At 34.0% G+C, this 12,658-nt stretch overlaps 1 protein-coding gene across 1 annotated transcript in view; it reads right to left on the bottom strand.

The window, feature by feature from the left end:
- The window catches only part of milt (trafficking kinesin-binding protein milt), a 113,981-nt gene that overhangs the window by 65,994 nt on the left and 35,329 nt on the right, over positions 1-12,658 (bottom strand). The window contains 1 exon segment of the mRNA XM_074175161.1: positions 10,791-10,895. The gene's annotated coding sequence lies outside the window, so the exon portion shown is untranslated.

Below are 12,658 nucleotides of genomic sequence, written 5' to 3'. Positions count from 1 at the left end.
ATGCCCACGCCTCCGACTGTTGCGAAGTTTCTTGCGATAAATAGCTGAACATTTTTTTGTTAGATACATATTTACAATTTCAACAATTCACTTTACTGGAATGTTAAAGCCAATTTCTCTTCTGGAGATATCGATCCATATATTTTTTTTAATAATGAAGGCGCTAACAGTTTCACTAAATGTTCAGAACATACTTGTTCATTATTGTGTACACCTGAGTCTTTCTGCTTCTCAGAATGGGTCTAACATTAAAACTCCTCCTTTTTCGTTTCTTTCTCTTGAGTAAAAGATACACACTTACTATTGACACGATCGCGGCAATTTTTGTATTTATATCCATCAAAAGAAAAATCAAATTTCACAATGTGACGTTTAAGTTTACCTGGTGACATTACCTTTACACCATTCGAATATATCCGTCAAAGTTCGTAGTATGGCGCTTCCTGAATGGTCGGAGGTAAGAACGCAACGCAGAAAGTTGAAAATAGCCGACTTGTTACCTTGCGTTACTTTGCCTTTCCGACGTTACCTTACCTTACTTTTTATCTAGAACGCAAGTGTGTTTTCTCAATGCTTCAACTTTCTTACCTTACCTTGCCTCGTTACCTTGCGTTTTTATAAACTAGGGGTGACGCCATTTTTTGAAATAAATCAAAACGCAATTACACCTATTATATAATCTTTTCTAATAAAGTTGAATTATTTTCTAGTTCGATCAAAAATGGTGAAGCCAAAGCCAAGAAAAACGGAAAGGGGATTAACACCAAAAGTTATTTATGAAGAAGCAGCTAGGAAGGCAAAAGACACTGATTAATCTATTAGAAAAGTGGCTAAAGATTATGATATGTGCCATGTTTCTTTATATCGCTATGTTAATTCGTTACGTGAAAAATGGCAGCCTCGGGTTGGATACAATCCTCACAACAGAGTATTTAATGAAGAAGACTGGCTTATTGCTTTCATGCGACGAAATCCAAATTCAAGTCTTCGTAGAGCAATGTAGTCTTGATAGAGCAATGTGAGCATTTTTTTAAATACATTGTCATCTGTTTTAGACAGATATAATTTTGAGCCTCAACGAGACAGGTGTTTCGACTATTAAGAAACCATCCAAAGTTATAGCTAGAAACGCGAAACTCTAAGTTAACACTGTGTGTTGCGGTTAATGCAGTAAGAAACACTGTTCCTACAATGTTAGACTTTTCACGGTTACGTTTTCAAGACCACTTTGTTAGAGATTGAACAGTTGGATGTATAGGAACTGGAAATATATCTGGATGGATGCAGGATAATGAGTTTCTTGATTTTATGGAACATTTTGTAAAACACGTATAACCAAGTGAAGCCAATAATGTGCTTGTATTGTTAGACAACCACTCGTCTCATATTTCAATTTCTCTTTATAGAATTTTGCAGAACCAATTTCATTACTCCACTTTCATTTCCGCCACACTCTTCACATTTGCTTCAACCTTTAGATCGGGGGGTGTATGGTCCTTTCAAGATATATTTTAATAATGTTACTGATCAGTGGATGAAAAACAATCTTGGTAAAAGGATGACTATATACGATTTTCCTTCAATTGTGAGAACATCATTTCCTTTGGCCACTACGCCTACAAATATTCTTGCTGATTTCTCCTGATTTCTCCAAATAAAAATTATTTGGCCTTTCAAGAGAGATGTTTAGAGATAGTGATTTTAATGCATCAGCTGTAACCGATAGGCCTCTTGATGAAGAAGCCGTAGAAAATAAAATTAACCAGAATCTACAGTTCAAGATAACTGTCACGTGGAAAGTCAATCGGGTCCATCCACTACCTCATCACCAAAAAGGCCTACTACTCCGTCACCTAAGACAAATAATCCAGCAGCATTTATTTCGCCTCAGGACATAACGCCATTTCCGAAAGCAGATCTGACCAAACCCAAAAAAAAAGGAAGAATAAGACGAAAAGCGGCTAGAAATTGGTCAAGGTTTTCGCGGCCGAGATTTTCAGTGTTACTTACTATCTTATGCGTTTTCTGGCGCTCATGTATTCAAAACGTATTCGTCTGTGATTCAAATACATTCATTCTGGCGTTGAAACGATGCCGTCACATGAATTATGATTTGAAACGTATTCATGATGATTCAAAACTAAGGTGAGGTTGGTTTTGAAACTGAATTTGACGTTACGTTACGTCACTTGACACTTTCTGCTTTATTTTGATTGTTTTCGAAAATTTATTTATCAAACAATTCGTTAGGGTGTACAAAATAAAGCTGGCAAATTATTGCTTGGATGTCAATTTTAACACTTTCCAGAGTTTACAAGGTGTGCAATGAAAATTATTCTTTTTTTAGAGATTTTGCATTTAAATGTTTTCAGATCCTGAATGTGCCGCAAATTATTTAAAACAAATTCAAAAACACATTGGAAAGGATAATTTGGAAAATGAACCCTCGAACGAACCCCTAACATTAGACTCCTCAATGTCATCAGAATCATCAAAAATTATATGGACCTCCGCAAAAAAACCTACTAATGAAGCTTGTTATGCTTTTATATCTTTAAGAAAATCACTAAATGATAAGTTCAATGACAAAAAAGCTAGTAAAAATATCTTAGGACTAGAAATCGCCAATAGAATTAATGAAATGGGATTCTTTTTTGGAGAGGACATTTCAGGTAAAGAGAAGTGCCGCCAGAAGTTTATGAATTTGCAGCATTCCTACATGAAATATAAAGATCAGTCAAGACAAGCCAGGGAAGGTTTTATTAAAAACCTCAATTTTTTGATGAGTTAGATGATATTCTTGGGGACAAGCACAAGTCCAACCCTGAGTTTGTGCTGGACTCAAGTAGAGCATCATCACTTCACAAAGAGACTCCGGAGGACCCAAGCAAAATAGGCGCTGATGAATATCTCTGTCGACCTTCAACTTCTCAATCTGACAAACCAAAAATAAATACATTTGAAGTAATTAAGAAATCTGTCCGTCCAAAAAGTCTGTTTTGACCACTGTAGAGAATATAATAAGAGAAGAAAGGACTGTAAAACCAATCAGTTTAAAGAACTCATCGATGTATTGAAGGTCCAGAATCAGCAAAGGCATGAACAGACAATGGGAATAATTGAACTGCTAAAGAAGCAAGCAGACGGTTTATCCCAACCGAAGACTTGATTCTGAAAAACTTGAAGGGTAAAGTTACATGTATCATGTACTGACTGGTTTATACTTTTCGAAGAATTAGTGTATTTATTTTTTGTGATATTTGACCCTAGAACAAAACATTTATTTTTTAGAAAATTAAGAATCATTTATTTAGATCTCTATTTTGGAGCATTATATTTTTGTTACCATAATGAAAGAAATATATGTTATTTTCAAGTAAAGTGCATTTCTTTTAAATCGAAAAGGGAAGAGAACAGAAATAACTGAGTTGAATAGTTTTTATTCAAGGCACATTGATTTATAAAAATGAACAAAAAAGTAGTTAAATTGGGAACTAGGCAGCTATTGTTTCTCGTTTATTTTGTGCTTCCACATTTATATCACTAGCATTCTCATACCAATCATCTTCTGGTAGTGGAATATATTCATTCCATATAACAAAAATTGTGCAGTATACAACATTCCGTTATAATTTTAACTGCTTTCATTACACTATTCACATTGACATAGTTGAGGATTCTCCACCTTGACTTGAGAAGCCCAAAAGTATGTTCAACTACTATCCTTGTTTGACTCAATTTTGTGTTGAAATTGCGTTTTCTTGCATTCAAAACACTTTCTATATTTTCCTTGTTGTTCCACATCAATGAATATTCCTGAATTAGTAAAAACTCTAGCATCATGAGCTGAACCAGGAAAACCTACCATAACATTTATGAAAAATTAACTAGCTACTACTATTCCCTACAATTTGATTGAGTGTTTCATTTTTTAGTCAATATGACTATCTTGTTGTGGATATGGAGCTTGCTTTGAACTTGATATTGCAACCATCAATGGCACCAATAACACCTGGAAATCCACCTCTATCTCTGAAATTTACTTCTATTACAAGTAGTTCTTCAGCAGAAGGTCACATTATATAATTATCTAAAAGCCCTAGTATTAAATCCAAAATCAACTCTGTACTTGAGTGAGTTGTACTTAAACCGATATTGAATCTGTCAGCTACTCTCCCTTTCCAAGCCACCAGAGGGTCATAAGGAGCAATTTTTCAGAGGAAATAGGTTGAGTTCCTCCTACAAAATCCTTATGTATTTCCTTACATTCTATATCTCTTAGTAAAGTGTCGAATGAATCTCGAGTCATTCGAAACAGGAAGAAAAAGTCATAATTTATGTATCTTACTAACCATTCTTCAGCATAATGTGGTATTCTGAAATGTTGTTCACGAAAACTCAAAATTATTGCTATATTGTTTATATAAGCATTATCATTTATTAGACCATGTAACACTTTGATCATTTCATTCATCTCTTCATTCGGATTTTGAAGGCATCTATGCGGCTATACTGACTGATACAATGGAGAAGATGTTGAGTAAAGAAAATTCAAAGAAAAGGGACACCGTCAAGCGTAAAGTCCAGCTTGAATGTAATTCACAGAAAAAATCGTTCCCATCGACAATATGCAAGAAAAACTTCAAAAATAGAAAAATAACCCTGAAATCATCCGAAAATGATTCGTCCGAGTCTTCCAATGAGGTTGTGTTTGGTGTGTGGTGGTCCATATTCATTAAGCTCCGGAGATTGGTTACAATGTTGCGAATGTAAGCATTGGGCACATTTAAACAAACAAAAGCCCATTTTATATTTGCTTCAATTGTGAATTTGACAGTAATTAGTTTTTTTTTCTCTAAAAATATGTTACCAGACTTTGGTACTGTTTTTATTTCTAACGCTTACATATATGTTCCATCATTGTCCTATGAAATATCTGTGTTACTACTACATCCCATTTAATTTATTTACCTCATAGTTTAATATCTATTACCATCAACACCAGCTCTGTTGCTATTGACACCAATAAGGTGCCAATTCTAACACATTAGGTAACCTGGCACAAAGGGTCATAATGTCATTTCTGTAATACTTATACAGACTTTATTTCCAATTACAACTGTAGTTTTCTCAGTTGGATCGATGATACTGTTGTAGTGAAAAGCGTATTGAAAATAAGGTGAAGATTTGTGATTATTATCATGAATAGTGTCATTTATTTTCATCAAAGCTATATTAGTACAGTAAATTTGTGCTCGAAAAAACCCCTAGCGGGAAAGTTTTGGGGTAGTTTTGATTTCTTCCATCTGATAAATGTTTTGGGGTGCTGAATTCGAATCTGAGGTTTGCTAACAAAATTCCGTGATGGAACATTGAAGGAAATACAAAAAAAGGTAAAAAATCACAATTATTTGCAGTTTTCTGCTTATAAATCGGAAACTATCAACATTTCGTGAAAGACCTTTTCATACAAAAATTTCCTATAAATTTCACTATTTAGGTTTTTTCTCCGACAAACCTGTTTGGCGCAAACTGTAGTTAAAAATTGGCGTATTTTATCTGACTTTGCAAAAAACAAATTTTACCACTCCAAAACTCTAATTTATTGTTGAAGGCTAACAATTAGAAATTTTCTGCGCATACCTTATTTAAATCAAATATGGTACAGGTAATTCAAATAAAAGGTAATGAATAGAATAGAATAGAAGTTTATTCATCACTAAAGTTCACATGTACAACATAAAAAAAGTGTAAATACATGAAACTTATTGGACTAGTCACAAAGAGAGCTTAAAAGTAATTAAAATTTACAAGATTATACATATACATTTTTGATAAGTAAAATATTAAAATATACAATGAACATCAACAATTTGAAAATTCTTGAAGAGAGTAGAACACCTTGTTTTTTAAAAATTCATTCAACCAACATTTTAGTTCATTCCTACTCATTAAACTTAACTCAGGATGAATAGCCATGAGTTTGTTATAACATTTAATACCTTGATATACATGGGAGTCTTGACCAACTCCTAATCGTGAGTATGGCTGGTATAATCTTTCACTGTTTCTTGTACAGTAATTATGTATATCTTTTTTTTTTTCTCAAATAATTTTCATCTTTTTTAACGTATAATATGATCTGCAGCACATAAAGTGAGGGGACTGTGAGAATTCCTATAGTCCGTTCATAATTTGTCGATATCACAAAATGAGGGCCCAAGTCATAAAACGGTCGTAAAACTCGTAAAATCATAGGCGGAGATTCCTGAGGTGTTTCTTCATTAAATATAAAGCTTCAGTTTATATTCGAAACTTGCCTTGAAAGGGTGAAGTTGTTACGATCGAAAATAATTTTTGGTTTAGTACATTTTTTAATCGCATTTAATTTATGGCTCGTTGGTGTTTCGGCGTCTACGGCAGTAATTAACGTCTCTAATATTTATTTTGCGAATTTTGTGCAGTGCGTGAGTAACTTTTTTTCATATTCCTACAAACATATACGTACCTTTCGTTCCTGCTTGTTTTGTTTGATTGCTTGCGATGGCTTCGTCATTATCATCAACATCATCAAGTTTTACACCGGTACTGTTGCGTACAGTCAGTAAGTCTGTCTATTCACCAAGAGAGAAAACTATTGTTTTGAACGTTCACGATGCTCTGGTTTCTCAGAATCCCACAAACACTGTTTAGAACATAATCAAGAGTTGTGCCAACATGACGGGCATAGGGGAGTCAACAATATATAGGTTCCTATCAGAAAGAAAAAAAAAAGGTATAGCTAACCCAAATACAAACGAATACTTAAAGAGGGGGAGAAAACCTATTGAAATTGATGAATTTGCCAAAAATGGTATTTGAAGGAAAATTCACGAATTTTTTTACAAAAAAGAAATACCTAACTTAAACAAAATTTTACAAGAAGTTAGAGACGACCCGGATTTGCCTCATGTCGGACGAACCAAATTGTGGCAAGTTTTAAAAGAATTAAATTTCCGGTGGGAGAAATCAGACCGAAAATCACTTTTGATTGACCGGGAAGAGATAATATGTTGGAGAGGAAAGTATCTAAGATCTATACGAAAATTTCGGGCTGAAGGAAGGCCAATTTACTATCAGGACGAAACGTGGGTAAACGCAGGTCATACTCTCACAAAAATTTGGACAGATAAAAATATATCAAGCTCCAGGCAAGCCTTTATGGAAGGTTGGTCTACTGGTATTTCCCCACCCTCTGGTAAAGGCAGTAGATTAATAGTTTCTCACATTGGCAGTGAAAAAGGATTTGCTAAGCATGGTTTGTTGGAATTTGAATCCAAAAGCACAAAAGACTATCACGAGGAGATGACAGCTAATGTTTTCGAAGAGTATTTTGAGCAGATGATTAAACATATACCACCAAACTCAATTATAGTATTAGATAATGCACCTTATCATTCACGACTAGTTGAAAGACTTCCAACGACTGCGTGGAAGAAACAGGATATCATTGACTGGCTGCGGAATAAGTCCCTGCCTTACGAAGATGGAATGGTTAAAGCAGAACTTTTAAAAATTGCCCGGCAACACAAATCTAAGTTCAAGAAATACGTAGTTGACAAAATGGCGGAAAGACGAAACATCACAATCCTTAGACTTCCACCCTACCACTGCGAATTAAATCCAATTGAACTCATTTGGGCACAAATGAAAAGCTATGTGGCTAGAAAAAATACGTCATATAAAATACAAGCTGTACGTGAATTGTTATATGAGTCTTTACAACATATTACAGAACAAAATTGGCGAGATGCAGTAAGACATGCAATAGAAGAAGAACAAAAAATGTGGGATCTTGACAATATAATTGATGCGACTGTAGAGACACAACCGCTAATTATTAACCTGCAAGACGACTCGGATTCCGAAGATGATCCTGTTTATTTTGAATTTGAATAGTTTTGTAAGTAATCGTAGTTTATATCATTTAAAAATAGGTATTAATTAAATAAATGTATCTTTTACAAATTGCAAGTAACTTATTATTTTTGAATAAAATAAAGAAATTTTTTTAAAATAAAAATACAGTTTACAGTACCTACAGTTTAAGAATATTAATATATTTATTTATTTAAAGTAACTAATGTTTTAATCATATACTCTACGACACTGGTCACTCATTTCCACTCAAAATACCTACATAATCGGATTAAAACTTTTATAGCTGTATTGTATTTCTTCAGATACAAGGTGGGTTAGTCGAAAACATCTTAAACTGCCAGTTTTAGTTTGGTTTTTGTTATTATATCATATTAGCTGTCCTCTCTGTATTTCAGTTCTCTAATGATGGTCAAACTTGCAGTGAGCTATCAACAAATTATGAACGGACTATAGTTGATTGAACCATTTTCTACATGATGTTTTGGAGTGCACTCCTGCCATACATCTGATAATTCTTTTTTGCATAACAAAAACTCTATTAATATGTACAGAGTTACCCCAAAACATTATTCCATAACTTATTGTCGATTGCACTATTCCAAAATAAGCCAGTTTAAGGGTTTCCAGAGATATTGTACCTTTCAATTGACTGATGATGAAGCAACTTGTGCTTAATTTATTTGTTAGATCATTAATATGAGGATCCCATGTCATTTTTTGATCTACTTTGATACCTAGAAATTTGATGTAATTCACCTGTTCTATTGTTTGATGATTAACTCTTATTAGAGGACTGAAATCAAGTTTGATGTAGTTTAATGAATGACATAAAGAATGAAATAGAAATATTTATTTCACGCAAACAATTAGATATGTATACATTAATTCAGATAGTGATATTGATCACATAAGAGAAATAAAATAAGATAAAATGGTGTAAAATACGCTTCACAGGATGAACATACAAGTAACAAGGTACATATAATTAAAAACAAGAAGTACGAACCTTTTTTTTCCTGATTGATTCGGCCGTTACTTGATGAAGATCCATAGTAATTTCATAAACTACACCTCATGATTTGATCTCCACAAACTTCATTTAAAAAATATATCACGACATAGTAGCTCAATCAACAGTGATTTGAATTCAAATCACTGTCGATAACAGTGATAAAGCTACTGTTTTAGAGTGTGTAGTTTATGAAATTAAGTATGAACCTGTTAAAACCAAAGAACATGATAGTAACCCCAATAAGGAAGAGGATTACCTACTCACATGCACATCTAACTACATGATAATCATCTACGGAATAAAAACAGTACTGTGTTGAATATTTACAGATCTTAGTTTTAAATGATGCCCAGAAAGCTATAGGAGTTGTGTTTTTATAAGTTTGGCAGAGATCACTTTTTTCCTTGCATTATACGAGTGAGTGTTATAGTGAATTCTTTGACATAATATATTTTTTTATATTTTTATTTTGGTAATGGCAGGATGCTTAATTTCCTGAACAGTGGTTTACAGTGATCATCATATTAACTGGATGTTATTATTCGAATTACTTTTTTTTCGCTATGAATATATTTTCTGTAGCTGTGATCTGTGTTGACATTCTTAGATGGTCTGTATCCACATTCAGCTTTAGTTGCCTGAGAGCATAGATAGCTTTCTCAAGGCGTCTTCTTTTAGAAACCAGGAAAACGGGAAGTTTCTCAAACCCTCTATAATATCAGACCATATATTGTTCCTGCACGCGATGAGTGGCTATGACACAACTTCTGCATGGTTCAATTTGGGAAAACTGAAATTTCTCAAAGTTCTACAGAAGAACAATTACTTGCGAAGATTCATCGATGCTCTCAAAGACCCTCATGCATAAGGACGAGACTGCCGAACCAGGAAACATATTTTTTCAACATATACATGATCTAATTAAGGTATGTGTAGAATAATTTTGTTAGCAACAATCAGATTCGGATTCAGCACCCCAAAAAACATACAAAGAGGAAGAAATGAAAATTACCCAAAAAGTTTTCCGCTAAAAACAAAATTTGACTGGAGTATATACATTTTTGCACTTAATCATTACATAGTTAATTCAGCAAGATAATCAGCAATATGGAAATAACCAGTCCATACGTGTGTAAGTTCACCAATAAAACGCAGATTTTTTTGCTATTAGAAATACACGGTATAGACACATTGTGTATAATAGCACCATACATCCAAGGACATGTAATTATATTGACCAGATCACATGTAAAATTGCAATTCGCATGAGAGACAGTTTTGGCTTAACTGTTTATTTTTTTTTATTCAACTCACAATAAGTTCCTGAAATAAAAGATCCAGGTAAACGATACTTTGATTTAATTTCGTCCTCCTGTATTTTTGGCTTCGTTGTCAACTAGATATTTTGGTTAGTTTCAGTTTGGCACTGATAACTTTCAAGATTACTCATATCTGTATCACAGTTGTACTTTTTCAAATTTTATAGTGTATTGTCACTATAGAGCTTGCCTTTTTTTGTCATTATTTTTATATGAAACCAAAGCTCAAAGACGTAGCATTCGTGATCCTACACTAGACATTGCTGTTTTGATCCGCCATACTTCTCATCAGTGGTGCTAGGCTGAACCCTAAATGACAGTTGAATCCAATGAAACGCTTTGGTGAGCCTCGTTAAATATCGATATTTATGAATCGAGTCTTTTGTCGATGCAATAATGGCAATTCTGATATTGTATACGTTATGTTGAACAAACTCGGAAATATGTGTACCGTTTATAATAAACATATCGTGAATAAATTATTGTAAAATGATCTTTTTGGGTTTAGTTATTATTTACCATACTTCAAAAAAACTTACGAAAATAGTTCAATGTTTCTCGGATCTGATCCGGTGTTAATTTCAGGTCAGCCTCATCAACCTCAAGTGCTGGTGACGATATAAACCAATCTTGATTTCCGTAACCTATAACAAAGAAATGTTGAGTAAAATAACGGATATGACATTTCAAAAATTTATGAATCACAAAAGAACTCAACTCAATACAATTATTCCCTACCTATACAAGGTTTGTTCAAAAAATGAGGTAAATGTCAGATTTCGCGGGCTACCTACATTCGATTTACGATTTTTTTAAGTTGATACACTCGTCTCGAAAATATGTTCACAGTTTTAGCTGTTTAGTATATTTAGTTTGCTAGTGAGAGGCATAAAAGTTAGAAATGTTTTGCGTGTTCGACGATTTTCTGATGCTATCGAAAAAAAGGGATCTAAGAATTTGCGTCAAATTTTGTGTTAAAATTGGATTTGGGTGCTCAAAAACACTTCAATATAGTTGACAGTGGCATACGGTGATTGTGCTCTGAATCAGAAAAATGTTTACAAGTGGAATAAGTCTTTTACAGATGGTCGAGAAGATGTGAATGATGACGCTCGCCTTGACGCCTCAACACGTCAACAATGAATGAAAATGTTGAGAAAGTAAAGGAAATTGTTATGTAGATTCATCGAATCACTATTAGAGAAGTTGCTGAGGGTGTCGGCATATCCGGTGGCTAGTGCCATGTGATTTTTTCGTAAATTTTGGACATGAAGAGTGTGGCAACAAAGTTCGTTCCGAAATTGCCGAATTTTCACTTAAAAAAACATCGCATGAGTATTGCCCAGAAATTGTTAAATGACGTCAAAGGTGATCCAGAATTGCTTAAATCGGTCATAACTGGTGACGAATCATGGGTATATGGTTATGACATCGATATCAAGATCCAATCGTCCCAGTAAAAGAGCCCAGGAGAGCAAAGACAAAAAAAAGCACGCCTGGTTCGATAAAATGTCAAGGTTTTTCTCTGTTTTCTTCGATTACCATTTCGTAGTGCCCCATGGTCGTATGTTCAATAAGGAGTATTATCTTGAAGTTATGAGTAACTTGCAAGAAGCAAAATGAAAAAAATATTCGGTATTGTAGAAAAACAATTCATGGCTTTGCATCACGAAAATGCACCTGATCACTAGTCATTGCTCTTTCGTAATTTTTTGACCAAAAACAGCATCGTGATCGTGTCTCGGCCACCGTACTCACCAGATTTGGACCCGGCGACTTTTTCCTGTTCCCAAGATTCAAGAGACCCAAGATTCAAGTGCACTACTTGCACTACTTCGAAGATTGGATAAGACGCTGACAGAAGTATATTATATTGAGGGGGACAACTTTGAAGAGGATAAAATAGAAATTGATGAATAAATACATTTTTATTGAGAAAAATAAAAATTCATCTTATTTTTTAACAGACCTCGTACATTGTGTAGTGTATTAGAAAACAACAAAAATCATAAAAAGTAAAACTGGAACCTCTTCCATAGAATAAACCCAAAAATGGCACTTTTCCCGATCACCAGAAATGCAATAATCTTCTCGCCAACTTGGTTGGTGAAACGCGCATCAAGAAGAGAATTGCATTTCTGGTGATTGAAAGAAGTTCTTGTTTTTGGATCAATAAATCACCCTAGCTGCGTTTTGGTTTATCCGAACCACGGTGATGAAGAATTATCAGTATGTATTAGAGAACCGAGAGGTGAACGAGTAAATAAAGTTTACTTGAAAAAGTGTTTTACTTCAGTTAAACGTGAAATCGACGAGCACTCTTACGGTATTGACGAGACACCAACTCACAGAATCCAGCTACATTGGAGAAATTCGGTATCGGAGGCGATATTGCCCTAATATGCAC

The sequence above is a fragment of the Leptinotarsa decemlineata genome, unplaced genomic scaffold (genome assembly GCF_025532065.1).
Source record: "Leptinotarsa decemlineata unplaced genomic scaffold, Ldec_3_MD MMD2_tig00000882_RagTag_RagTag, whole genome shotgun sequence".
Classification (NCBI taxonomy): domain Eukaryota; kingdom Metazoa; phylum Arthropoda; class Insecta; order Coleoptera; family Chrysomelidae; genus Leptinotarsa; species Leptinotarsa decemlineata.
Note: the sequence above shows the minus strand (reverse complement) of the source record. Positions and strands in the feature narration are given on the sequence as shown.